The sequence below is a fragment of the Artemia sp. Qi Xiang Cuo genome, chromosome 2 (genome assembly GCF_049724085.1).
Source record: "Artemia sp. Qi Xiang Cuo chromosome 2, ASM4972408v1, whole genome shotgun sequence".
Lineage (NCBI taxonomy): Eukaryota > Metazoa > Arthropoda > Branchiopoda > Anostraca > Artemiidae > Artemia > Artemia sp. Qi Xiang Cuo.
Window position 1 is genome coordinate 19,657,040 of NC_142795.1, and position 26,995 is coordinate 19,684,034.

Genomic DNA, 26,995 nt, shown 5'->3' on the forward strand with positions numbered 1-26,995 from the left:
ATAGGGAAACAGCCATATACAGAAACTATCAGCTACTACGTGGAATGTACAGGGTCTAAGTAGTAAAAGAGATGTGTGTTTAAATAGTTCATTTTTGGACTCACAAATAACTTGCTTAGTTGAAACATGGTTATTGCCAGTAGAGGAAATATCAGTGTTTGGTTATGTTGTTTTTCGGGTAGACAGAAGGACATCAAGGAATTCCAGAAACTAAAGAGGAATAATAGTGCTAGTCAAGCAACATAAATTTTCCAGTTTAAGTCGTTTGCCAAGTATGTCTGAGAATTTGATATGGTTACGTTTGAATTTTTTGGGGAAGTGGTTTATATTGGGGTGTATTTATATTTCACCAGAAAATAGTTCATATTGTGAAGAGGATACTTGGGCAATATTAGAGGATGAAATTATTCTTATTAGATCTCGGTATAAAGGAGATTCAGTGTTATTAATAGGCGATTTAAACGCTTACACTGCTGAACAACCAGTACTAAATATGAATTTTGTTTCAGATGATGAGGACGATCCTGTAGCGGAGATTATTCCTTCAATGTATTTTATACCACGAATGAGCCAAGATCGAAAAAGGAGAGTTAACTCATGGGGAAGGAAACTGCTTGCACTGTGTGGAGGTTCTGATTTGGCAATTGGTAATGGGAGATTTGGTGAGGATGGTAGCTTAGGTGAGTACACTTGTGTTTCAGGACCTTGCTTTAGTTTGACTGATTATATATTGGTTGACACTGGGCTCGAAATTGAATCCCTAAATGTGAAAGTGATACATCGAACAGGATCGGACAACTTTCCAGCTAAAGTAGAGTATATTATTTCTAGAAGGGAATATTGTTCGTTTGAGAGGAGTATTGAGGAGAGGTATGTGAATAAAGAAAAGAGGAAGAGTAAGGAGATAGCAATTTTACCTCCTAGAATAAATTGCAATTGGTCACATGAACAATGGGCACTGGTCCATGAGAAATTAATTAATGACCCCATAGCGAGAGAAATAGACCATCTGAAGTATGAGGCCGAGGTACCGAATGCCGACCCGGAAACAATACCGAATAGGTTTTCACAAATTTTAAGCGGTATCAGTAAAATCAGCCGAGAAAAAGAATGAAAGTTTTTATGACGAAGAATGTAAATTCAGTAGCGTTAATTTGGATAAAATGTTACATAATGTAAAGAATGCACCGAATGATGAATCAAAGATCAAGACACTAACAAGTTACCGTTTAGTACGTAAAGAGCACAAAAAAATTAATAAAAATAAAAAAGGAAAATTATAAAAAGGAAAGAAAAGGCCACTCTTTTAAAGTGCTTTAGAGAAAATAACAGTAGGGAGTTCTGGAAAATCATAAAAAGAGATAGGCTAAAAGACCGACAGTCAGAGGTGTCCGCCCCCGAAACTTGGCCCGATTACTTCAAACTACTACAAGAAGATACCCAAGATAGCAACATACACCTACAAGAGACATTAGGTCTAGATAACCGTGAAGGAGCATCATTCCCACTAAACCAGGAAGATTATGTGTTATGCGTGACCCAGTCACCCCGGGAGAAATTGAAGATTCACTTAACAAAATACGAGGTGATTCAGCTCCCGGGCCCGATGGAATTCCTATGAAGATCTTCAAAGCATTTCGGACTGTTCTTTTACCTTTTTTGGCCTTATTATTTAACCTAATAATTTCAAAGAGGAAGTGGCCAATGACCTGGAAAACCTCGCTTATTCTCCCACTTTATAAGAATGGTAATCCCACTACACATAACAACTATAGACCAATAAGCCTCCTAAACAGTGCTGGAAAAGTTTTAGAAAAAATTATAGATAAAAGGCTGGGAATGTGGATAGAAGAGAAAAAAATCTTGCAAGAAGAACAAGGTGGGTTCAGACCAGGTTATTCCACAGCTGATAGAGTTTTTGTTATTAATGCTCTTGTAGAAAAGCACTGCAAAGGTAAAGGAAAATTATATGTGGCCCTAATCTATTTGAAATCAGCATTTGATAGTGTAGATCAAGTTTTATTGCTGAATGTTTTGTCAAATCTAGGCCTACCAGCCTCTTTTTTACAAATTCTATCATCTATGTATTCATTGACTAAAAGTTTTGTGAAAGTAGTTAGGAAGGGAATATCTCTGCCTTTTTTCTCGGAAAAGGGCGTGCGCCAAGGAAGTACATTTTCGCCAAAATTATTTGCTATGTTTGTTAATGATATTGTTCCTTATTTCCGACAAAGATGGGCACCTACTCTCCGACTGGGAAATCTGAATATGTCAATGCTACTATTTGCAGACGACATTATATTACTGGCAAAGACAAATAATGATTTACAAACTCTTTTGAATCTCCTTGAAAAATATTTGCTAGAGAAGAAACTAGAGGTGAACGTCACGAAATCCCAAGTCATGATTTTTAGCAAAAAAAACCCTTGGAATCAGCACCACAATTTTTATTGAATGGAAAAATGCTGGAAGTGGTGGAAAAGGCCAAATACTTAGGTTTCATCCTTTGTCAAAATGGAAAATGGACGAGTCATATTACAACAATGGCACAGAAAGGAAGAAAGGCATTATTTGGTATATACAGAAGCACACTAACAGCAGAAATAAGGGAACTAAGCCTCCACAAACATATATTTAATACTAAAATTATGCCTATCCTACATTACGGATCAGAAATATGGGGGTATCAGCCGGCAAAGCAACTAGAAACCCTTCAACTTCAATATTATAAACGAGTTTTTGGCCTACACAATACAACACATACGTTAGTTTTAAAAGGTGATCTTGGTATATTTAACCTGAAATTGAAAAGATATACACAAATCATCAAATTTTGGTTAAGAATTCTAGAACTTCCCCAGACTAGACTTGTCCGAGCAGCATATAAAGATCTTCTCCTTCAGTGTAACAAAACATCATGGACAGCACAAATCAAAAGGATATTAGATGAGAATGGATTTTCAAGTTCGTGGGAGAAGGGAAAAGGGCCAGAGGATCATGAAAAGTTCTTCAAGGAATTTAGTACAAGACTTGAAGATCAAGAAGTGCAACTATGGCAAGCAGCTGTGGACAAATCTCCGAGTCTTGCTTTGTATAGAGAAGTAAAAGAGAATTTTGGTCAGGAGTTTTATTTGAAGCTGGGATTGCCCACTAAATATTTGAGGATTTGGATTCAGATTCGAGCAAATTGTCTTTCAATTTATACTAAGGATGCAAGGAAAAAGAGGGAAGGTCCGGAGGCCGGGTGTAGTTGCTTGAGATGTGGGGAAAATGATTATGGGTTGGGCCATTTCCTCCTCCGGTGTAAGCCACTATCTCATTTAAGGGGATTAATTATCCAGGAGGGAGAAGATAGGCTGCTTTGTGAGTTAATGAGGTCTAGGACTCCCCGTTATATTGTGGCAGTAGGAAATTTTGTATTGATGGGAAGGATGTCAAATGAAGTGTAATTTTTCTTTAGTATTTGTCTTTTTGTATATGGCTTTAATTGGCTTTTAAATACAGATTATTATTATTATATATTTTCTCATTCAAGTTTGACTGAATGTCATTCTTGAACCTTGTCTGTTACTAAATTCCCCCCTAATAATGGTTAATATTCTTTGTCGGTTCAATGTTTAATTTTTGCAACTGTGAAAAATATAGTCGACTACATAAATTTTTTTTTCTGGCAACCACATTAATGAAAAGTACACGTTTTCAATTAGTTCTACGTCTTGAGAATTTATAAGGACTGGGAGTAGGTCCAGCAACCCTCCCCCAAAATTAATCTTGAACGTAAAGATTGTACCCCATTTTAGTTTATTTGTGTAGACGACTCAATCTTTCAATCAATTGGAAATAAGCGGAAAGAAATTAATTGGTGTCACGCCCTTCGATCTTATTGCAAAAAAAAATTATATTCACATAAGAGAAAACAGGTTACATCCTTTTTAAGAATTTGGATTAATTTTCCCTTTTGACTAGGTAACAATTCCTCACCGATAAACCACTAATCACAGTACTTGTAGATTAATCATTTCCCACACTATCTTGGCACTATATGTCACATAATGGGATGTGGAAAAAGAGGTACTGGTGAATTATATGGACACTTCTAAAAAGTCAAATTTGGTTAATGCTTATGAAATAAAATAGGATGAATATATAATAGATTATAAACAAATTTGGGTTATACATTTGCACATTAGGGGGGGGGGGGATGGTAAAGCATAGCAAATATTAAATTCGTAATCTAACCTAACCTAGGAGCCTTTCCCCCCTTAAACCCCCAAAAATAATAGCTTAAATATTGTAAATCATAAACCACGGCTTTGCAATCATTAATGTATATCGGTCTCTTGAGAATAGCCTGTTGGACGGGTTTTTCGAGACTGGTTTCCTTGTACAATTACAAAAAAAACTAGTTTTTTTTAACTGAAAGTAAGGAGCGACGTTAAAACTTAAAACGAACAGAAACTATTCCGTATATGAAAGTGGCTGTCCCCTCCTTAATACCTCGCTCTTTACGCTAAAGTTTTTTATTGTTTTAAAAAATAAAGAAGTGTGACAAATTCAAACTTTAGCGTAAAGAGCGAAGTATTGAGGAGGGGAAAAAACGAAACCAGTTTTTTTTATTTAATTTCTGAACATTTTTGAATTAATGCAGCTTTGATTTTGGCTCACCGTACATGAATAATTAAAACGAAATTCGCATATTAATTTTTCCTTTTTTGGCTAAATGGCTTTCTCGAAATTTTGTTCTGACGTAACTTACGAATTAACTTACGTAAGGAACTTCTATATTCGTATGTTTTATTATGTATATTAGGGAGTTTGCCCCCTAGTGGATACCTTGCTCTTTACGCTAAATTTCGAATTTTGTTCGAATCCCAAACCCCCTGAATCACAAAGGCCGGTTAATTAGAATAGATAGCTCTTTTGAAAGTACTTAAAAACCTTTAGCGAAAAGGGCGAGGTATTGACTAGGGGCCAAACCCCCTCAAATACGTAATACTTTCTGTTTGTTTCAAGTTTTAATATTGCTCCTTACTTTCAGTTGAAAAAACTTTTTTTTTTATTTAATTTCTGATCGTTTTTTAAATAATGCTGGGAAATCTGGCGCCCCCTTCATAGAAATGTCCATTCCCCCAAGGAAACAACCTCCATGGAAAGATCCTCCCCCGTAACCCCCTCCTACGACCCCCCTCCATAAAAAAAAATCCCTCCTGAAACGTCTTTATACTTCCCATCAACCAATACTATATGTAAACAATGGGCAAAGTTTATCTTAAGATATTCTAGGACTACTGGATCGACACGATCACCCCTGGGAAAAAAAAAACAAAAAAATAAATAAACAAGCAGCCGTGATCTTTCTTCTGACAAAAAATACAAAATTCCACATTTTTGTAGATAGGAGCTTGAAACTTCCGCAGTAGGGTTATCTAATACGCTGAATCCTATGGTGTGATTTTCATTAAAGTTATATGACTTTCTGGGGGTGTTAACCCCTTTTTTTGAAAAAAGGCAATTTATATATATATATATATATATATATATATATATATATATATATATATATATATATATATATATATATATATATATATATATATATATATATATATATATATATATATATATATATATATTGCCTACGGATTGTTTTGGGTACTCGGCTGACTGCCCGTATTTCAAACAGTTTGTTGTACAATAAGTGTGGTAAATCCTACTTTCTAAAGCTATATTGAGAAAAAGGTTGAGATGGCTATGGCAGTAGGGCATGTTCTGTGGATAAAAGATTCCAGATTGCCAAAGATTTTCTTTTTCGGTCAACCGTCTAGGGCTAAACGGAAAGTAGGTCATCCGTGGTTAGGGTGGGAGGGGGGATGTCGTAAAGAAAGGTTTAAGGGAAATGGGTACTTCCCGAGAGGGTGTAAAGAGGGAGGGTTTGAATAGACTAAGATAGAAGAAGAGCGTTCGTAACTGTGTTGGCTTGGTGTTGCGGTGAGTTGTTAATATATACATATAAATATATATATATATATATATATATATATATATATATATATATATATATATATATATATATATATATATATATATATATATATATATATATATATATATATATATATATATATATATATATATATATATATATATATATATATATATATAAAAAAAAAAAAAAAAAAAAAAAAAAAAAAAAAAAAAAAAAAAAAAAAAAAAAAAAAAAAAAAAAAAAAAAAAAAAAAAAAAAAAAAAAAAAAAAAAAATATATATATATATATATATATATATATATATATATATATATATATATATATATATATATATATATAAAAATATGTGATATATTGTAAAAATTTTCTTTTTTCTGGGCTTCAACCCATGTGGATATCTGACCCTATGTGCCAGCATGAAAGTCTTTAAAAACTGTTCAATAAGATTGATTCAACATCCTGCACTTGGAATAGAAATATATCAAATACATTATTACGTGATTATTCAGATATGTCAATCTATCGATAATTCTATAGCAGTTGATAACAGAAGAAATTGGGTCTTGTTGCAAATTAGGGATTTAAAAAGTACGATAAGTCAGTCTCCAGCCAAAAAAAAACATTGGCTACAGAAAGACTCGGCGTTTAAGAGGGTAGAAAATTTAAATCCTTCTGCGGCTTAAAAGTCCTTGTCTTCCATATTCTGAGAAAACTGTTTAATTTTTGTTCCGAAAAACATATATCCTCACTATCCAATGGTTTTCTGTGCGGCTTATTCCTTTCTTCTCAGAGTTATTCAAGTGAAAAACTAAGAGAAAGGCTCACAGGCATGGCAGGGTGAATATGAGCATGCACATTCGCTCCTCCAAACGTTCTTTAAGTCTCTAAGATTCTGACCAAGCCAAACAACTTTGCCTCAGTGCCAACGAAATTCTTGATTAATTCCTGTCCCCTCAGGAAAAACTAACCAGCCCTCTTGGAGAGTTACAAACGCTCCCTCAGTTTCAGCTCAGGAGAAGAGGCTTGTGACCATTTTGTTTTTACTCATTCCAAGCAAAATCTTTCGACGTATCCACTTTCACGAAGTTTCTTGCATAGAATGACTCTATATCATAAAACGATTAAAGATCCCCCCCCCCATTTGCTGATAAAAATTCTTCCAATTCTGGGGTCTAAAAATGTGAAATGTCAGATCACACACAGTCTCTTCAAAATCACACATTTTCCACATTAAAAAAAATAATTTTGTGCTCGATTCACGCGGCCTGAATCCTAGAACCTAATCGAGAAAGATATCCCCTTCCCTAGAATTTGAGTTTTTATTTGACTCCTTTCATATTATCCCACATTCTTCTAATAGCTATAACAACACTTAGATTTTTAAATGTTTTCCCCCATACCCGTACGCAGGGGAAAGGCCTCCACCCCCTCATAAATCATAATTTTTTTCAAATTTCCTCGTACTTATTATTAATTATCAAATAATCTTTTCCTTAATATTGGGCCCACTCGAAAACAATTCTTACACCTGTGCCTGATTTTCCCTTCAAATTATTTTCTCTGTTGCGAACCTGGCTAGTTAAACCGCACTTCGACAAAACAATTAATCAATGAACATAACTAAGTCAAAATTTATTATAACACTTAAAAAAATTAAAATTTGGCAATATGATTTAAAAAAATGAGACTGATGGATACTGGAGCAGCTACTCCTAAAATGTTCCATTTCTTTAAGCAGTATGGAGTTTCCGGGACGTATGGTGGTGTTTAATTGTGACAATTAAGACAGTCAACTTGAAACAGGATGTACAGCGTTTAATTTCTTTTTCATTTGATTTTGCCAATTGGCCTGTCTTATGAGTGTTATTTATTCTGAAAAATTGTACAATTTAAGCCTCGTAAAAATGAAACTATGCTGCCTGCTAGATTGAGTAGCCAAATAGGGCCACTTTCATAAGGGAGGATACTACTTATAGAAAATAAATGTTGTGTTACGACGTCCTTACCAAGCGCAAAGACTATATCCAGGCATTTATACTTGGGTTGCCTTGGCATGCATCTCCTAGATCGAAAATGCGTAGATTTATTTTAGATTTTAATTGTGAAGATCTCACCTTTCTATGTTGACTCTCCAACCTGGTAACAGCCAAAAATACGGCTATTAATCTGTAAGAAGAAGAAGGCGTGGTCTCGTCGTGGAGTGTTAGAAATGAAATATATTCAATTATTATGAAACATAGATAGGATTTTGCAAGCACGAGGATCAAAAACTGATTACAAGATTTGCTATAGAGTAAAATAAAATATATGAAAAGAAACATTTACTGAGATAACTTATATCCCATTGCCCTAATGTGAGAACATGCGTTCTCAAAGTATTGAGCCAATAAGTTGAACTTCAGTATAGACAATAGGGGGCTGTCGTGACAGACCCCTCAGGTATGGATAATTTCTGTTGGTCTTAAGTCTTACCGCTGCTCTTTACTTACATTAAAAAAAGATGTTTCAAAACAAAATTATGCACATTTTAACATAATTTCCAGTAAGCACCTCTCATAGAATCAAGATGAAGTTACGAGAAGGCGTGGGGATCACCCACTTATCTCTGATATTGTCAAGCAGAGGAAACTGAGTTGGTTTGGTCACACTATGCACGGACCAGTTGACTATTTAAACCAAACAAAGAGAAAAGTCTACGATTACCAGCATGGAAGAAGAGAGCAGGAGGCCAAAACAAGACTTGGCACTTGGTAGTGAGGTCATATCTAGAAGGATCGGCTGTCTCTTAATTTTTCCTGGAAAACACTTTGCCACTGTTCAGGCCAAAATAGTTGTTATGCCGGTCAAAAGGCAAAAAAAAATCCCTTTGCTGTGGTACGTCATCTATTGTTGCTTTAAAAGGCAAACTTTTGTTCAAATGGGCTTTCTTTCGATAATCTTCGACCACTGGTTTGGAGTAGTGAGGGGTCAGTCTATTCTACGGCAGCCCTTCCAGGATTTCTACGGCAGCCCTCTGACGTCACGACAGACATAGGAAAATTAGCATTGGATTTTAAACGCATGCCCTCTAACGTCACGACATCACTGTTTCCAGCTGGCAAGATTCCCATCCTTGGCAATATTTCCATGAGAGCCCTGTTTCTAGGCAAAAATTCCACCCCTGGCAAGAGTCCCGGATGTTCTTATATGAAAAATCATAGTGTGAACGGGATAATACACAAGTTCAAATAATAAGGGGAATGGAGTCCCTCGCACCTGTACAGCACGGTCTGATGGCAAGATTCCCACCCCTGGCAAGAGTCCCGGATGTTTAAATTAATTGGAGTTTGGTCCGGATAATACACAAGTTTAAATAATAGGGAATTCGGTTCTTTTAAATGGAACGAAGAGAATTTCGTTAAAATTCCCTTCGTTAAAGGGAATTTTAACGAGAATATCCATTTCTTTGAGTTAGACTTATGAATATTTCACAATATCCTGACATTATACGGCACCCCCCCCCCTGTTGTCCCTACCTCGCAGTGAAATCCCAATCGATCCGAAGGGTTCTCCAACCAGTGCCTAGCGCGCTGCTGGGGCTCGGTCAGTGTCTACTCGTTCCGGGGACGGAATCCAGACTTCGACTAGGCGATGAAGAAGGTTAAGAAAATGGTGTTGCTCGAGATAATTTAAAAAGTAGTAATAATAGGGAATGAGCATGGGATTGCAAATGGATCCCTAGGAAATTAACATAGGATTTCAAGAGCATGCCCTCCCTTTTCACATCAAAAACACAAAAACACACACACACACAAAAACACACAAACACACACACACGCACACACACACACACGCACACACACACGCACGCACACACACACAAAAACATACACTCATAAAAACACACACACAAAAAAAAAACACAAACACACACACACAAATACACACACACACACACAAACACACACACAAAAACACACAACACCACGCCACCTTTTCTTAACACTAACAAGTTTTTGCTTAGAAGATAGTAAAGGTTATACTTCGATTCTGAAGTTGAATATTATCTTAAAAAATGAGCATCTTAAATCTACTCATAAAATACTTCATCGTGTTTTCTTATGAGATGTCAAACATTTCCATTTTCTCTGGAGAGGGGGGAGGTATACACAACTTGTAGCAACCTCGTCATACATTTTGCTGACGTTTTGTGGGGCATCGTGATAGGCTTGGGTTGCAAGAACTTGAATCACAGGATTTAAATGCATAATTTTTATTATGAAGTAACTAAAAATGCCTTAGGAATGACGATGTGATGTCAGGGGTGAGACAGTCAAGTGATGCCATTGTGGGGTGAATTACCTTGGACTAGTACACTCTAGAGATTAAAGATAAGGTGTAGGTGTTAAATGAAGTTGTCAGTAGAGGGGGACTGAAATCTAAAAAGCGCTCAATGAAATGGATATTTTTATTAAAGGTCCCCCACAGATATATCTTAAAAAGCTTAAAATGTTCCACTGTCATCAGCTTGCTTGATGCGGGGGACAGGTGTTACATGGAAGGCGGTGTGGAGTGTATTGTGGGGCATCATGATAGGCTTGGGTTGCAAAAACTTGAATCACAGGATTTAAATGCATAATTTGTATTATGACATAACTGAAAACGCCTTAGGAATGACGACGTGGTGTCAGGAGGGAAGTCAAGTAATGTCATTGTGGGGTGAATTACCTGGAGTATCATGTTCTACAGCTTAAAAGTAAAGGTGGATGTGTTAAAGAATTGTTTTCCATGGAGGAGGGTGAACATTTAACAAGTACTCAAAGAAACGATGCAGTTTCATTATGGGCTCTCTGAAATACCTCAATAGGACCTAAAAATTTGCAACTAGTAACCCTGGCCTCTGGAAATGATTGCTTTGGGGAGGGTAGGGGGTGTTTTGTCACGATGGGGTGAAATATTCATAGTCTTGACTCAAAGAAACGATGTAATTCGTTAAAAGTCCTTCAAAATACCTCTTAGTATGGTTTTAAATGTACCATTCCCCTTGTTAATTGAACTTGTATATTATCCCGACCACATTCCAAGTAACTGAAACACCTGGGAATCTTGCCAGGTGATCACAATGCCCAGGTGCGAGGGGTTAGGAGCTGCACTTATCTGACTCCAGAAATCTCCTATTAATTTCCCTGTGTCAATTCCCCGCGTTAATTTCCCTATGGGTGTGCTTAAAAGCCGTTGCTAATTTCCCTACCTGTGTCATGACGTCAGAGGGCATCGCTAGAAACAGCTGACCGCATTGTGCAGGTGCGACTCAATTTTTAGATTTGATTGAAAGGGGTCGCTATCTCGATTTCATTCGGTAAATTGGAGCGGCAAAATCGACCAGAAACATTGGATGACTCATTAAAAATTGATTCGGTAGCAACTTTTTGAAAACTTCCGACTTGTGAGTCATCGCCACATCGGGATTCAGTTCAGTTTAACGATTGATTTCAATTGCAAAGAACATATTAACACCGACCGTTTGACCGAGATCACGACCGTTTGGATCATCTCCTCATGATGTGCTGCGAGACTGACGTTGCTGACGAGCTGAAACTTGACAAATTCCTAGAAGTCTGGTTGTCTGCCAAGCCAAGACGGTTGGCCTTTTAATTTAAGTTAGTTTTTTCATATATAAGTCATAATATCATCATACCTCTCCACATCAATTGTTTTATTCCACAAGAAAAGAGCAAAATCGTTCGCTATATCAGAGGATAGTGTAGCCTATTAAAGATGTGCCTCTCGGGTCGGATCGGGCTCAATTAATTCAGGAAAACCGTTGGAGTTCCTATGACAGCGATTCGGTATTAACACAAAGCACAAGAAGTTAAACGCAATTTTGTTTTCTAATTATTAACAAAATAAAAAAAGTCGGTAAAAATGACCAGCCAGTCGGTAAAATCTATTGGCTCCCCCCCCAGACATTTTGGCTAGTAACACCCCTGATCCCGACCATACTCTGATTATTCATATAAAAAACATTTGGGACTCTTGCCAGGGGAGGGAAGCTTGCCAGCTTTAAACAGGGATGTCGTGACGTCAGAGGAATGCGTTTAAAATCCAATGCTATTTCCCTATGGCTGTTGTGATGTCATAGGGCTGCCGTAGAAACCCTTGGAGGGCTGTCGGAGAATAGATTGACCCCTCACAACTGTTTGGTGCTCCTAAAACCAAATAAAAGAAAATGTTGAATTTTAGAATAATATTTGAAACACATACTTTGAACAAGATACATTGATGATGTTTTTGATATCTGGAATTATAGAGAATCCGAAAATAATTTATTTTTTAAACAAGTAAAAATGAATTAAATAAATAAGTTGCTATTTATGGATATGTGGATTCAGAGAAGAAATAATTAATTACGATTTCCAAATTATTGTAGGTTCACAAATAATAACAGCTATTTATCCTTCATGTCAACAATGCTATCTGTATTAAAAGATGGATGTTTACTGCATTCGTTGAGATTGTTTTAAACTCATATCACCAAAATACATGGGGGTGAAATAATTTTCGATAAAGATGTTTCAACTAGGAATTGTTATCCCGAGGAAATGTTTTGTGAAATTGTTGAATGTAGAAAAAAATTAGGTGAATCAAGAATTATAGCATTATTTGAACAACTTCAAAATTTGGAAAATAGGATCCAAGAATGTAAAACAGCATTACTCCTTTTTAGTGAAAAAACGACCAAACATTTTCAATCCGGCTGTTGTGGAGCATTTATTGCATTTTCAGCATCATAATATAACGTTTAGTCAATCAAAAATAATCTACGAGAAATCCTTGAAATGAAAAAAAAATGTTAAAAATGTTTCATTTTGAGCATATTTTATGAACTTACAATCCTAGACAGGCTTGCCCGCAAAGAGCTGCTTATTCTCTGTAACCTGGTGTAACAATTGGAGTGCCACTTTTCCATCATATGTGGTGTTTTTCCACCTTACCACGCTTCCTTGTGTATTGAATGTCAGGCCTCATCTGATTTGATCATTTTCTGAAAGTGAGCAGCTCCTCGCTTGGCCCCCCGTGCTCATTCTTTTATGGTGTCCTTTTGAAAATTCATCTATTGGCAACTGATGATGTTTGTTGACTTCATAACTGTTATCAAGTATTCGTGAAGTCCCACTTACCTTGGTTATCCTTACAATTTGATCCTACACGAAACGCAAATATTTACTGTTTCATTTTAGTTTTGAAGTATTTTAAATCACGACACTTCTACTATTTTTCATTACTATAGTAGTTTTGACAGTCATCTAACAAAAATATTAAGAAAGTTAAGTTCATGATACGAACCTCACAATTTGTTGTAGAAAAAATAGGGCAAATGTTTACTTTTTCATTTGTCCATTGTTTTTAAAGATTACACTATGATGACTAACTAATTATTTGTCAAGTTTGGAAGTCATTAAAAGAGAGAGTATTAAAATATAATGAAAGGGTATTCTTATTGCATAATGTATCAAATATTAGTTTGCTCTGGTAAAATAAAAGATATTTACTTTTTCGGGTTTTTCTCTTTATGTTTACAAGGAAGTGCGATATTATAATTTTTACACAAGTACTTTTATTTATTTAGTTTGAAAATAAGTTTAAAAAATTTGAACTGCTGAATGTTTCAATTTGTTCCCTAGTTAAATCCTTCAGTTCTTGGGGTAAACTCTAGATGAAGAGCTATATGCTATCTCACAAATTAAGAGAGTTAGAAGAACGAAACTTCCAGGAATTCAAAGCCTAAACTAAACCCCGGGAAGTTCTGTTCGAGTTTCTATACGTAGCCTACTCCATCCGAATTTCTAGTGCTTAGAAATTTGCACAGAAGACAGGTAAGACACTTGTTAAAGAAAACCCTTTCAGAAAATCGGGCTCGTCAACTATATGTTGTATATGTGTAGGCTATATCGTTCTGTATAGTACATTCACCGGAATAAAAGAACGGAATGTGTGTGTTATTTAGTATTTTTTACATATTATAAACTTTTAATATTATAATTACATTTTATAATTTTTGTACTTAAAAAAAAATCAAGAAAAATGTGTTAATTAAAGGGGCTCCTTAATTCTGGTTTGAATATACTTTTCTTAGACTCTGGGTTTTGAAAACACAATTGCATTGATTTGAGCAGGATTTAAAGCCATATTAGAATCTGTTTTTAGATTTAAGACACTTTTTAAAAAATTAATCAAAACTTTATAAAGCTGGATTTAGCAAAGTTTTCTCTGGGCCTCATTATTGTTTTAGATCAATTTCTGAAAGTTTCACTTTTGTACCTCAAAGTTTATCCAAGTATATCATAGGTCTGTGCCATTTGGAGGGTAGAGGTGGATGCCCTGAAAGTTATTCTCGGAGTGTAATTTAGTCACTGGACTCATTTTTGGAAGTCCCATTCTCGAAACTCAACCATTTTTCAAGATAGCAAAAATCCTTTCTTCTCGAAGTTTGTCAATTCAAGTTTTTTAATAGCCTAATCATTAAAGGTTGTGCTATTGATTTTTAATAAAAACAAATTTCTAACCAATGATCAGGGTCTATGAAAATGCAAATCGACTTGAACTCCTACCATGGGAGCTTTTTGTTCCTATAAGAACACATAGTTTTTTTTAAACTTAAAAGCTCATACTAATTAAACAGTCCTTTCCCTCCCCCTCCCAGACTTTCCCATCCTCGATATTCCCCCGGGATATTTCATGCCGACGATTCCGCCTGAAAATTCTCCATAGCATAAATAAATTTGAAAAGGATTTCAATCTCTGTTCATTTTCCAAATCAGGTCAGAAATTTCCCCCTCGGTGTGAAATTTTTCTTTGAACCCCCCACCCCCCATTAGAAATTTGGGTACTCCTGTATTAAACGTACTCTTTTATATACTGCAATGGAAACCAGTCACGAGAAACCCGCCCATTCAAGAGACCGCTATAGAGTAATGCAATGGAAGGCGTGGTTTTCATTGCGTTTACGATATTTAAACTGTTGTTGGTACTTACGCATCATATTGGCCTTTACAAGGAAACCAGTCACGAAAAACCCGTTTTTGACGGGTTAATTCAAGACCGCTATAGAGTAATGCAATGCATAACGTGGTTTTCATTTTGTTACGATATTAAAACATTTGTTTTTTGGGGTTTAGTGGGGGGGTGGAGGTACCTAGGTTAGGTTAGGCTACGTATTTAATATATGCTATGCTTTACCCCCACCCCGCCCCTAATGTGCAAATATATAGACCGAACTTGTTTATAAACTATTATATATTCATCCTATTTTATTTTATTTCATTAGCATTAACCAAACTTGACTTTTTAGAAAGGCCAATATAATGCGTAAGTATCGGTTAGGTTATGTATTTAACCCTTTGATGCCTGAATATTGAAAAAAGAGAGGAAAAAATTCTGCGCCTGTTTCTGTACTTTATTTAAGGTCATTCCGCGACGAAAATGTCAAGAAAAAAAAATTATTGATGAAAGTGAAGAAATTACAGAATGGTTCCCACAGGCAACATCCGGAAGTAACAGCACATAGTCACACATCGCTTAGCTAGTGTCGTAAGATAGGAAACAGTTTCTGTTTGGCGTGAAACACAAAGCCACTTTGCACTTAATACACTTCACCTTGGAGTGAGCTTGAACACAAGCTCGGCACCTCTGTTTGCTGTCTATCCAAGCTGGAAAGTGCTCCTGACTGTCTACTTTCATCGAGTCGGGTGGGTGGCAACTATACTTTCTTTTCTTTTGGGATAGAGCTTCGTTGAGTGGTCTACCTCTCGTGTCGCTGAGGATGCACTAGACATTAAGGCGCGTGCAACGTCCGTTTTGAACTGCAGCAAGTTCATGGGTTTTTGTCCAGTAGGAAGACACCTGCGATATAGGTTCCACCCATTTACAAAGGAAAGGTCAAACAAGAAAAAGAAAATTCGCATGTACCACTTGTTTCTGGACTTGAAGTCAATTCTGTACAGCTCTATCAGCATATCGGCAAGATCAACGCCACCCATAAAGCGATTGTATTCCTTTACGCAGTGTGGTCTCTTCACTTCTATGTGCTCTTTTCGCTTGCCATCCCACCTCTCACAGTTATCTTCAGGATCCACAGCTGCATAGGTTGATATCAAGTGAACCGGCTTATTATCATACCACTTCACCACTACAACATTCGACTGCGTTTCCACCCACCAGTCATACGAGCCTCTTCCTTGCGCTTTCATTTTGCTGTCAAGTTCCAAAGCGCAGCCTTTTAACCTGTTTACTCTGACTGTAACCAGTGTAAGTATACTCTGGTCAGTTAGTGTTTGGGCCAGGTCCAGTGACGAAAACCAGTAGTCGTAAAAGAGCTTGTAGTTCATTTGGTGTGGGATTCCCTTCGCAAGTCGGAGGACAAAATCAGCACCAACCGCCAAATTACTTGTATCAACTGATCCCTTGCAAGTGTACATTACTAAATCATCCACAAATCCGCTTATTCCCACTCTGGAGATGAACTTGTATCCCCACTTATGTGGTTTTTTCGGTTGCACTGCTTCAGCGATATTCGCTGCTTCGTCGGAACTATTTGCTCATCAATGACCTGGTGTTCTTCCGGGTGTATCTTCATGAAGTTGGCTCGAACCTTCTCTAGCAAGGGACGAATTTTATGAATCTTGTCGTTACCAGGGTCTCCCTGAGGCTTTTGCGATACATTGTCATTGAAATGCAAATACTTCTTTATCAGTTCAGATCTGTCACGTGACATAGCATCGGCTATCACGGAGTAAAGAGTTTCGTTTGACCAGTAACTGCGATAGGAGGGCATTTTCACTATTCCTGTAAATGCAAGGACTCCCAGGAAACGCTCAATGTCAGTCGAAGAAACGCCTAACTGATTGCCATCTTTCTGAATTGCATATATATTCGTCTGATCGCGTATGCTGCTTACTACTTCATTATCGAGAAACAACATGACATATTCCAATGGGTTCTTGCCGCTCATTTCCTGGTCGACTTGAAGCTGATCTTTCCACAGAGTGTCTGATGGGATAAAATATACTTTCCTCTAAGCAATGTCTCTTTGTGTCATCGGTTTGAAAGTAGGAATATTTGGGGCTTGTTGTGGTTGTGTTTCTTCACTTCCATCGGCTTCGGACTCACCTGAGTGTCACAGTTATTTGGCGTATATCGACCAGTTTCTTTTTAAGCATCGAGCAGTTCGTAGTAATACTCTCCAGAAAGAACAAACTTATGATCAGATGGGTCTTCATCTTAACTTGGCAGGTCTTAGAGATTAGAAGTACTCTCTGGGCAAAATACAAAATTCACAGCTTGTGCCAATGTAATTGGGTATCAACGTAGTTTCTGCATAATTATAGAGCATGAAAATCCCTCCCAGCAGAAAATCCCCCCTCCCCAAAAAAGTGTATATACCTCCCAATAACAAATATTACACGTAAATAATTAGCAAATTTCATAGCTTACAGCCCTTTCCCCAGGGGCTTTGGAAGGTTATTTTATCCCCATCCTTTCAACTATGGTGAACAAAATGGCTATCCTAAAATTTTGATCGGTTGACTTTGGGAAAAAGGGGCGTGGGAGGAGGGCTAGTTACCCTCAAAATCTTGTCACTTATAAAGGGCTCTACAAATTTTGATTTCCAATCTAACAAGCCCTTTTTTGATCTTCTAGAATCGCTGATTCGATATGGTCACCCCTGGAAAAAAAAATAATAACAAACATGCATCTGTAATCTTTCGTCTCCCAAAAAATGCAAAATTTCACATTTTGGTACATAGGAGCTCAAAATCTTTACCGTAGGGTTCTATGATATGATGAATCTAAAGTAACTACCCTGAACAAAATGGCTATCTCAAAATTTTGATTGGATATGTTGGGGGGACAGAAGGGCGTGGGGGGCTAGTTACCCTCCAATCACTTTCGACTATTAAAAAGGGTACTAGCCCTTTGAATTTCCAATCGAATGTGCCTGTTTTGAAGTTTCTACGACAACCCCTTCTATAAAAAACCTTATATGCCCCCAGGAGTTAACTTAAAACCCTTGCCCTGATGGTTGTGGGGGAGTTTCCTCCTCAAAAACATATTTCAATCTGGAAATCAAGTACGCTGAACAAAATGGCTATCTCAAAATTTTGATTGGATGTGTTTGGGGGAAGGATGAGCTTGGGGGGGGGGCTAGTTGCCCTCCATCACTTTCGACTATTAAAAAGGGTACTAGCCCTTTAATTTCAAATCGAATGAGCCTGTTTTGAAGTTCGTACGACAACGTCTTCTATAAAAACCTTATATACCCCCAGGCCATAACTTAAAACCCTTGCCCTGAGGGTTGTAGGGGAGTGTCCTCTTCAAAAACATATTTTCTATTTGGAAAACAACTACACTGAACAAAATCGCTATCTCAAAATGTTGATTGGATGTGTTTCGGGGAATGATGGGCGTGGAGAGGGGTGATAGTTGCCCTCCATTCACTTTCGACTATTAAAAAGGGCACTAGCCCTTTGAATTTCCAATCAAATGAGCCTTTTTTGAAGTTTCTACGACAATATATGCCCCCAGGCCCTTATATGCCCCCAGGGCATAACTTAAAGCCCTTGCCCCAAGGGTTGTGGGGGAGTGTCCTCCTCAAAAACATATTTCTATCTGGAAATCAATTACGCTGAACAAAATGGGCATCTCAAAATTTTGATTGGATGTATTTGGGGTAATGATGGGCGTGGGGGGGGCTAGTTGCCCTCCAATCACTTTTGACTATTAAAAATGGTACTACCCCTTGGAATTCCCAATCGAGTGAGCCTGTTTTGAAGTTTCTACGACAGCGCCATCTATAAAAACCTTATATGCCCCCAGGGCATAACATAAAAACCCCTGAGGGTTGTGGGGGAGTGTCCTTATCAAAAACATATTTTCTGTCCGGAAATCAAATCTCAAAATTTTGATTGGATTTGTTTGGGGGAATGATGAGCTTGGGGGGGGCTAGTTGCCCTCCCATCACTTTCGACTATTAAAAAGGGCACTGGCCACTTCAATTTCCAATCAAATGAGCCCTTTTCGAAGTTTCTGTTTGACTCCTTCGATACGAAATGCCCGGGTATGGAGAAAAAAAACAACACATTGTGCCCACATCGTTCTTTACTTAGGCCAGCGCGAGCGCGCTGCCTATGATTAGGGTATTGTTTGCACTTTGAATTTTTCCAAGGAAGTCCGAGGGTAGACAATAGGATATGTGTTTGGACGTGTAGGGGTCCATATTAAATACATTGATATTTGGCTGGTGTTCATGTTGCAAGGTCTAGTAGAACACTGCCTTCGGGAGTGATTTCCAAATATGTTTCAAATTGATTTAATGAGATTAGTGCGATATTCTCAGGTAATGGGTCGGCAAATGTACACTCTAAACGCAAACTCCCCGTTCGTACTATACTCATATCTTAAGTGCCAGACAGGTCTAGTACAATTATACTATGTGTTTTATCGAAAATTTCATCGGTCATACCATTTTCAAATAGTTGTGAATCTTTATCTAGGGTTCGCATTGTCAACTCATACAATGTTCTATAGGATTTATCAAAAGATAGATTGTAGATTAGGATTCCATTTACTTTGCAGACAAGAGATGAAAGCCCAAACATCTCAAATTTATGTGGGCAGCCAGTCCACGTACCTTTTGCGCTAGCGCTTTTTACAAATACCAATGCGGATTTTGACGGAATTTCACCTGATAAAGGATGAGTCGGTGAAGGTGCGAGAGCCTGTGGCAATATGACGTTGATTGGTGATTGTATGAGGAACAAGTAGTTCAATGTTATTTCCACCGGCTCTCAGTTTTTCCACTGCCAAAGCAACAGAATTCATAACCTGCTGCTTTCGTGTATGTATTATTGCCGAGTACATCTGTACAATTAGTATCAGTAATATATTCATATCCATTGGAGGCGCCTCTCAATTCCTTGTATAACTTGGGTGTCATCCGCATGAGCTGCATACAGCTTGTATAATTTGAGAGATTATTACAATTTTCATAGTGAATTACACTTCCAATACAATTACAATTTCCAATACAATTTTCATAGGGTATTCCATCAGAACGAATTGGTATTCCATTGTCAGATCTCTTGACTATCATATGTAAATCTATAAATTGCGAAGACATGTCCATAAAGTAGTCTTCATTGGAATAAATTTGAAAGTGGATATTATCAGAGAGCGATTGTTGAGGATAAAATTGTTTATAGTATCCATGTTTTACACTCACATCAACATTTTCTGCATTGAATTATTTAAAGATGAAGTGATTGAAGGTTGAGAATCCTTATGCGGTAGATATGCCATTGTTCAGTCTATGAAAAGAAATCCAGTTTCGATCTAACAATTCTCTTCCTGGGGCTTCTTCTTCTGTTTATTGTACGTATCGTCTTTTCTCTTCTTTTCTTTGACAGGTGTGATGTCTTTCATTTCTGACCTGAGTAGAGACTGGTGAGTGGTGCACTGTTTCTCGACCTTTTTAAACCTTTTCCATTTTGCTGAGATTTCAATTGCTCGTCAAAGGTTCACACACTGGACCTAATATTGTCCCAAGCACTTTTAATATTCTTGCCAGAGCTCAAATCGTATAGTGTAGAAAATACAAAATCTGTCACAGCCGGTACAATATATTTTTTAGCCAGAGGTAGTGCAGAGCGAAACAGCTTAGCAAACCAACAGCAAAGACCATAGCCAGACATTGATGAACTACCTTTGTAATAGTCAATTCCATTGCCCAGTTGTCTTGGGCCAAGAGTATTAACATAGCAGTCAATATCAAGACAAATGAATACTACTTTTTTTATCAGATATCTTGTTTGTTTTGAACACCGACAATGATGGGTCGAAAATGGCATGTAATCACAGCCAAACCTTTTGATATTGCTAGGGGATCACCTAATTCAGTTTTAAGTGTTAACTGGCAGAGTTCCAAATTTGAAGTGTTTACGGGGATATACTGAAGATGCTTTATATTGTAATTATGAATATGTTTTTGAATGGTTTTTCGTTAAGAAACTCGTGGAAAGTTAGTACTACTTTAGCCAACTATTAATGTTTCAAAAAATGAAGCATAATTAGATACAAAAATGTTCGTGGAGGAGAAAGATTTATGGTAAGCAGAAAAACACTAGTGTTTCCGGGACTTTTACAATTGATTATAAAGAGGTTAAAGCCAAGAACATTTAGATTATCATTGAGAATAACCTTTTCATCGGCTATGGGTGAACTAATGTAGATCTTGCCCTTTTCCTTTGAATAGTTGAAATGAAAAGCTCCTTTTTACGAGCGGAAACTGATAGAACGACATAAATCATTAAATTATTGATAAATATTATCAATATAAATATTATTGATATTTATTGATATATATTATTGATATTATTGAACACATAAATATTATTGATAGAACGACATAAATCATTCATACAAGTGAGTTCTTCGTGTGGTAATGCAACATATGGATAATCCATCCAATTGATCATTTGAATTTATGCTTTTCGCTATCATGTGGTGGCGGCCAATCATAGGGTTTAATTTTTATATTATATTTGCGATCTTTTCTCAGGATACCATATGTATTTTTGAGAATACAGTCGACAAGAGCCACTTCATACGCGCCGTCATTTTCTAGATACTCTTTTGCATTTTCTAAAGTGCTGCCACCTTTGTCAGAGGTAACTTTAGAAAGTGTTGTGGGGGAACTTACACTTCCCGCTTAACCAATATTTTCATAGAAATGTTTTAAAATTTCAACCATTTTGAACGCAAACACGTAGTGTAATGCCCACTAACTTTTTCCACACTGGAGGGTGGCGCTTGTGACGGTGAATTGATATCAATACGTCTTCACTTTTGTCTAGCCGTCATCATTGATGTTGTCAAATCATTGCTGATGCTGCTAGGATTACTAGTATTTTCGAATATTGATTTTAAATGTTCTTCTTCTTCTTCTTTTTTAAATGGTGTTGTTAGAGGGCTGACACCTCTACTATATTCCCTTAATCTTTTTAGAATTTGCTTATTGCCAATAAGACTTTTGGGGAAGTTTGATGTATTTAGAAAGCTGTATAGATTATTGTCAGATGATAAAAGCCCTTTATGATTTGTAACCATATTAGAAATTAAATCGAGTAGATTATAACTTTTTCCTTGAATTATATTTCGTTTTTCAGTGCTATCGACTTGAACTTGACCATCACCACTTTCCAACATGAGATATGTTAGTATTCTTTTACTCTCTTCTCGATTGGTCACTGGCAATAGCTATACAATTGATGTCACTATTGAATTCAATTCCTTCTCCTTTGATTGTGCTGTTTCTGTCGCAGAATCTTGAGGAGATGTTTCCTGTTTGGGGGGGGGGATCTGTGACAGTGACGGCGGCGGGTCTATTACAATAAGGTCTATGTCTGTCCACGCGACGCAGTGCATCTTGAAGTAAAACTAGCATTTTATCATCGGCAATATTTTCATCATTAATAAATTTGCTTAGATTGTCTTCAAAGTGTTCAATTGGTGAAAGGGCAAGTTCTATTGGAGTCAATTTTTGGGTTTAGCTATCGAGATAAAACTGTTTACAAGTCTTGCGATTATTGGCAGTAAAAGTGTAAAAAAGCCATCGCCTGCTTGAATGAGACGTTTTCTTTCAAAATCTTTTCCTTTGTTTTTGCATGCCAAGGCACGTACAGTGGAACGATGTTGCTTTGTATGTTATCTAACACCTTCTGGCAAGTGTACATTGACCTCAGTTAAATTTAAACAAAGTTCAGATATTAGATAAATAAATTCTTTGTCAACACCATGTTTAAGTATGGCCTTCCTGAGTGGGGGTTTTGAAGTGCTTATAACGGGAAATACGTGTCTATTTTCGTTTAGTTTCTTCTGTGTCATGATGGCAACTAATAGCCTTTTCTACTGTTCACTAGAAGATATACAGTAATTTCTTTGTCGAAAATATCTGGGACTATACGCAGATCCTCGAGTGTATTCTGATTAAGATCTAGCAAAATGTACCCGTAGGGCTTATTTGTCGCCTGACTGTAAATTAAAAGTAGAAATTTGGGGACACCGGGATATATTTCATTATTGAGAGTTAAGAGAGAACTTGAATCACGAACAACTCGGTAGTTAATATAGATGGTGCAGTTCAAAGCAAAGGGTGCTCATACACTTACTCTGATGAAACAGATTGTCTAGAGCTAGGGTTACGGAAATCTGTTCATGATGATAACGAACAGTAAACAGTTGTAGCATTTCCTGTGAGAACTGTTCAATGAATTCAGCTAAATCATCAATAATCAGCCATGAGTTTGGCTCAATACTATTGAGAACGTCAAGTCCCCGTATGAATTTTATTGGCATGGATGTAGCAGTGGCAATAGCTTGTATTTGGTCATAGGAAACTTGCCAAATACTATAGCAATTGTAAATTTTCTTTGGTTTTTCTAAAAACATTTTATTATTATTTTTAATTATTTTGGCTAAAAGTGTCGTTTTCCCCGACATTGACGGGCCACAGAGAAACGATCTGAATGGTGCTTTAAATTAATACATACTGCTGCTGCTGTCGACAGAAGTCGGAATAAAACCAACTGCAAACCATACTTGTATAATGAATAAATAATAATAATTTTCCCTTGGATCTACCTAGTAAGATATTCAATAGCAACAAGAACAACAAAAACATATTTTTTTTCTTTTATTAGCAACACTTCTTGTAAAATATCAGCAATAACAGAACAACAATTTAATATTTTTTCATTTATTGACAAAAAACAACTTAAAATACAGCAAAAACAGCAATAGCAGCACAGTTGAACACATTTGTAGACTAACATATGAGAAAACACTATTTACAACATTTAAAATATGAGAATCCCCCCAAGGGACACCGCCCCTCCGGGGCCGAAGGCCAACCGCGGGTGACCATCCCCCCCCCCCATCCACCGTGATCTAAGGTCGGTGGCCGCGGGCGGGACCACCCCACACCCCGGGGGCCAGAAAGCGCGGCCCGCTGCGGCGGGAACTCTGTATACAATAGCAGCTAAAGTCAAATGATGACGATGATGGCAATAGAATGAAGATTATATTGAGAAATTGTTTTCCCCCCACCCATCAAGTACTATTTTTGAATTTAAAATAATTTATCCAGACCGAGTTGTTTTCGATAGTCCATACATTCAACTCGATCTGAAATATGGTAGTCGCCATAGGGAAGTACCCTTACACCATTATCGAGTACATATACCTTGTGAGATATGCAAGACATGGCATTTTTTTCCACTCTAAAGGTATAGTTCCTATATTGTAGAGAGCGAATTGCCATTACTTTTGCTTTTGGCACTAGACAACTGAACACACAGTTTCTGTAGACACTCATGTCGAAATTATTTTTTGCAAAGTGTGTAGGCAACCTTTTGCACGCTTGTTTTAAATCCTTGCCGTGTGTTTCCACAGAGTATCATTTTGGACCGGGGAACACCCCATTGGATATTAAATCACTTCCCATCTCGGACTTTAACATTAATAGTTGAATGGGGGCCTGGCGTTTCACCAGCTCGGGATAGATGCTCTCATTCCAATTCGTGTAATCCATCCGCGGGCTAATGGGCACACCATTTTCCAAATTATCCAATAAATTCTCGGATTTAACTTTTAACAATAGAGAGTCTGTGTCGCCATAGTAAACTTGAACCTCCCCCTCCCTTGACCATTGTACCTTAAACACAGGAAAACATGAGTTTCTTGGAAATTTCAAGTACTAAACTCCGCCCCCCCCCCCCCGATATTCTTATTCAGAACAACATTTCTCTTTTTTCTGTGTACCAGAACCATATTCGGGTCTATGGTCGTGAATGTTGTAAAGTTAGGATCAGTGACAATTCGGGCACATTCTTTGAGGCGGGTTACAACGTCGCAACGCGATCTGTTTCGTACGCTTTCACACATTTTTCCAAAAGCTGAATTTAAATTAAGTTTATACATTTCTGTTTGAACTTTACTTTTTGCTTGTGAACGTTTACTGACAAAAGTGTCAATAAAAGTTTTCAAGTAGGGTTTCTGATCGAATTGCAGGGCTCTGTGGATCTTTGTGACCCTGAAACCATTGATCAACATCCAGCGCAATAGGACGTGGTAACAACAATATTTTGTTTAGGGTCCAGATCTGCGCTCAGTTTCTGCTTGGAAGGGATCCAATGCATGCTCATATACTAGGCGGAAGACCGATTTTATGGGTTCAATGACTCCTTGGTCACCGGTCTATTTACACACAGAAAAATAAAATCTTTTACAGTGTCGTGGAGTTCCAATGGTAGGTGACCGTCAATTTAAAAAAAAACATCCTTGGGGGCCATTTTCCTCGACAGTGTGAATGTCAGGGAAATCTAGAGCACAAAGATTTTCAAGCCATTTGTAATTGCCACCTGGTAAACTATAGTGAGACATCGCTGAGGGGTAGAGTGAGTTCATGTCAAGACAAACAGCATTGGACTTAACTCCATCAACAGAGTTCTGCCCACTTTGATCCGTTGTTAGGATGCGATCCCCGTGAAAAATGTATCCCCCCCCTAAGAGATCTTTCGACAAAAAGGTGTTGATCCACATCGGTGATCAAACCTATTTCCTCCCTACTGATTTTTAGAATTAAGTCCATGACGAGGTGCGGTTTTTAAAAATAACAGCCGAGGCCTAGCCTAAATTCGGAATAAATTTGATCTGTGTTCTTGCAGACAATGTCCAAAAGAATCAATGCCTCACTTGTTAAGCGCATTCTAGAATAATTCCACCTGTTTTTACGGCCACATTCATCCCACACCATTTTAGCAAAGTTGTTTTTCCCGACGGTGTATTTACTATTAGTGTAAACTATAAAATGCATCAATTAGGTGGAGTTTTTCCTCACTTTACTTTGCGCTAGAGCTGTAATAGTCATATGCATATATGCCTTTACAAGTCAGTAAGTCATACATTTCATTGTCTGGAAAGCGTTATTTGAGCAGAGGGAAACTATCGAAATTGTCACTTTTCTGCACTTGAATTAGTTTACTCAGAACCTTGGGGAAAAAACTATATGAATCTTAAAAACCGGATTTTATTCAGACAAGTATGCCCATTATCCACTGTTTTCCACTGGAATTCTAAAACCAACAGCTTCTCAGCAGATTTGGGTATAATATTGTAGGTAAATAAGTTATTTACCCATGGACTATCTGCACCCCCTCCCTCCCTGTGCATACGTGCCAAAGCCGGTAAAATAAACTTCAAATCGTAATTTGAATTTTGAATGAAAACTGGTATAAAAAACTGTTGGCTTACATTTACATTGCACGATTGGGGTGCTACTCCATGAAAGTTACTACCCCCTGAGGATATTTCCAGCCCCAAGTGATCATGATCTCTGACTTTCCCCTTCCCTCCCCCCTTAGTCTTTTTTACCCTAGTCCCTTTCCCATTAGTCCCCTCTTCGAATTCCCCATTGCATACCCAACCTATTTTCTTATTTTTAATGGCCAGGCTGCTGATAGTATCATTGAGTAGTGTGTGTTTCTCAAACGGGAGATAGCCCCATTTGCTGTGAGAATCAATTTAGTCAAAGCTTTGATCATGAAATCATTCTTGTCCAACGTTTCAACTATTTCTAAGAGACGCATAGTTTTACTGCTGTCCAAAACCTTATCAGACAAAACCTTACCAGAAAAAATATGCTCCCACACTAAATCCTATTGTATTTTGTGGGTAAACGGTGCTTATCAGCTTACACAATTAGGTAACCGTAGGTAACCCCATGTTCACCTGACCTTGCATAGTAAATTAGGGTTAATATGCGCTATTATCCTTTTGCATTTTGTGGTATACAAAAATCCTATTGCAATTTTGTGGGTAAAAGGTTGTGATCAGCTTACACAATTAGGTAACCCCAAGTTCGCCTTATTATGCAAGGTCAGACCTTTCATAGTAAATTAGGATTAATGGGGGCT

General features: G+C 37.3%; 1 long non-coding RNA gene across 1 annotated transcript in view; it reads left to right on the forward strand.

Annotated features, from left to right (window-relative positions):
• The window catches only part of LOC148954980 (uncharacterized), a 147,894-nt gene that overhangs the window by 21,836 nt on the left and 99,063 nt on the right, over nucleotides 1-26,995 (forward strand). Inside the window, exon 2 of the long non-coding RNA XR_016142772.1 lies at nucleotides 510-680. This is a non-coding gene — a long non-coding RNA (uncharacterized LOC148954980). The remainder of the gene's footprint in view (nucleotides 1-509; nucleotides 681-26,995) is intronic.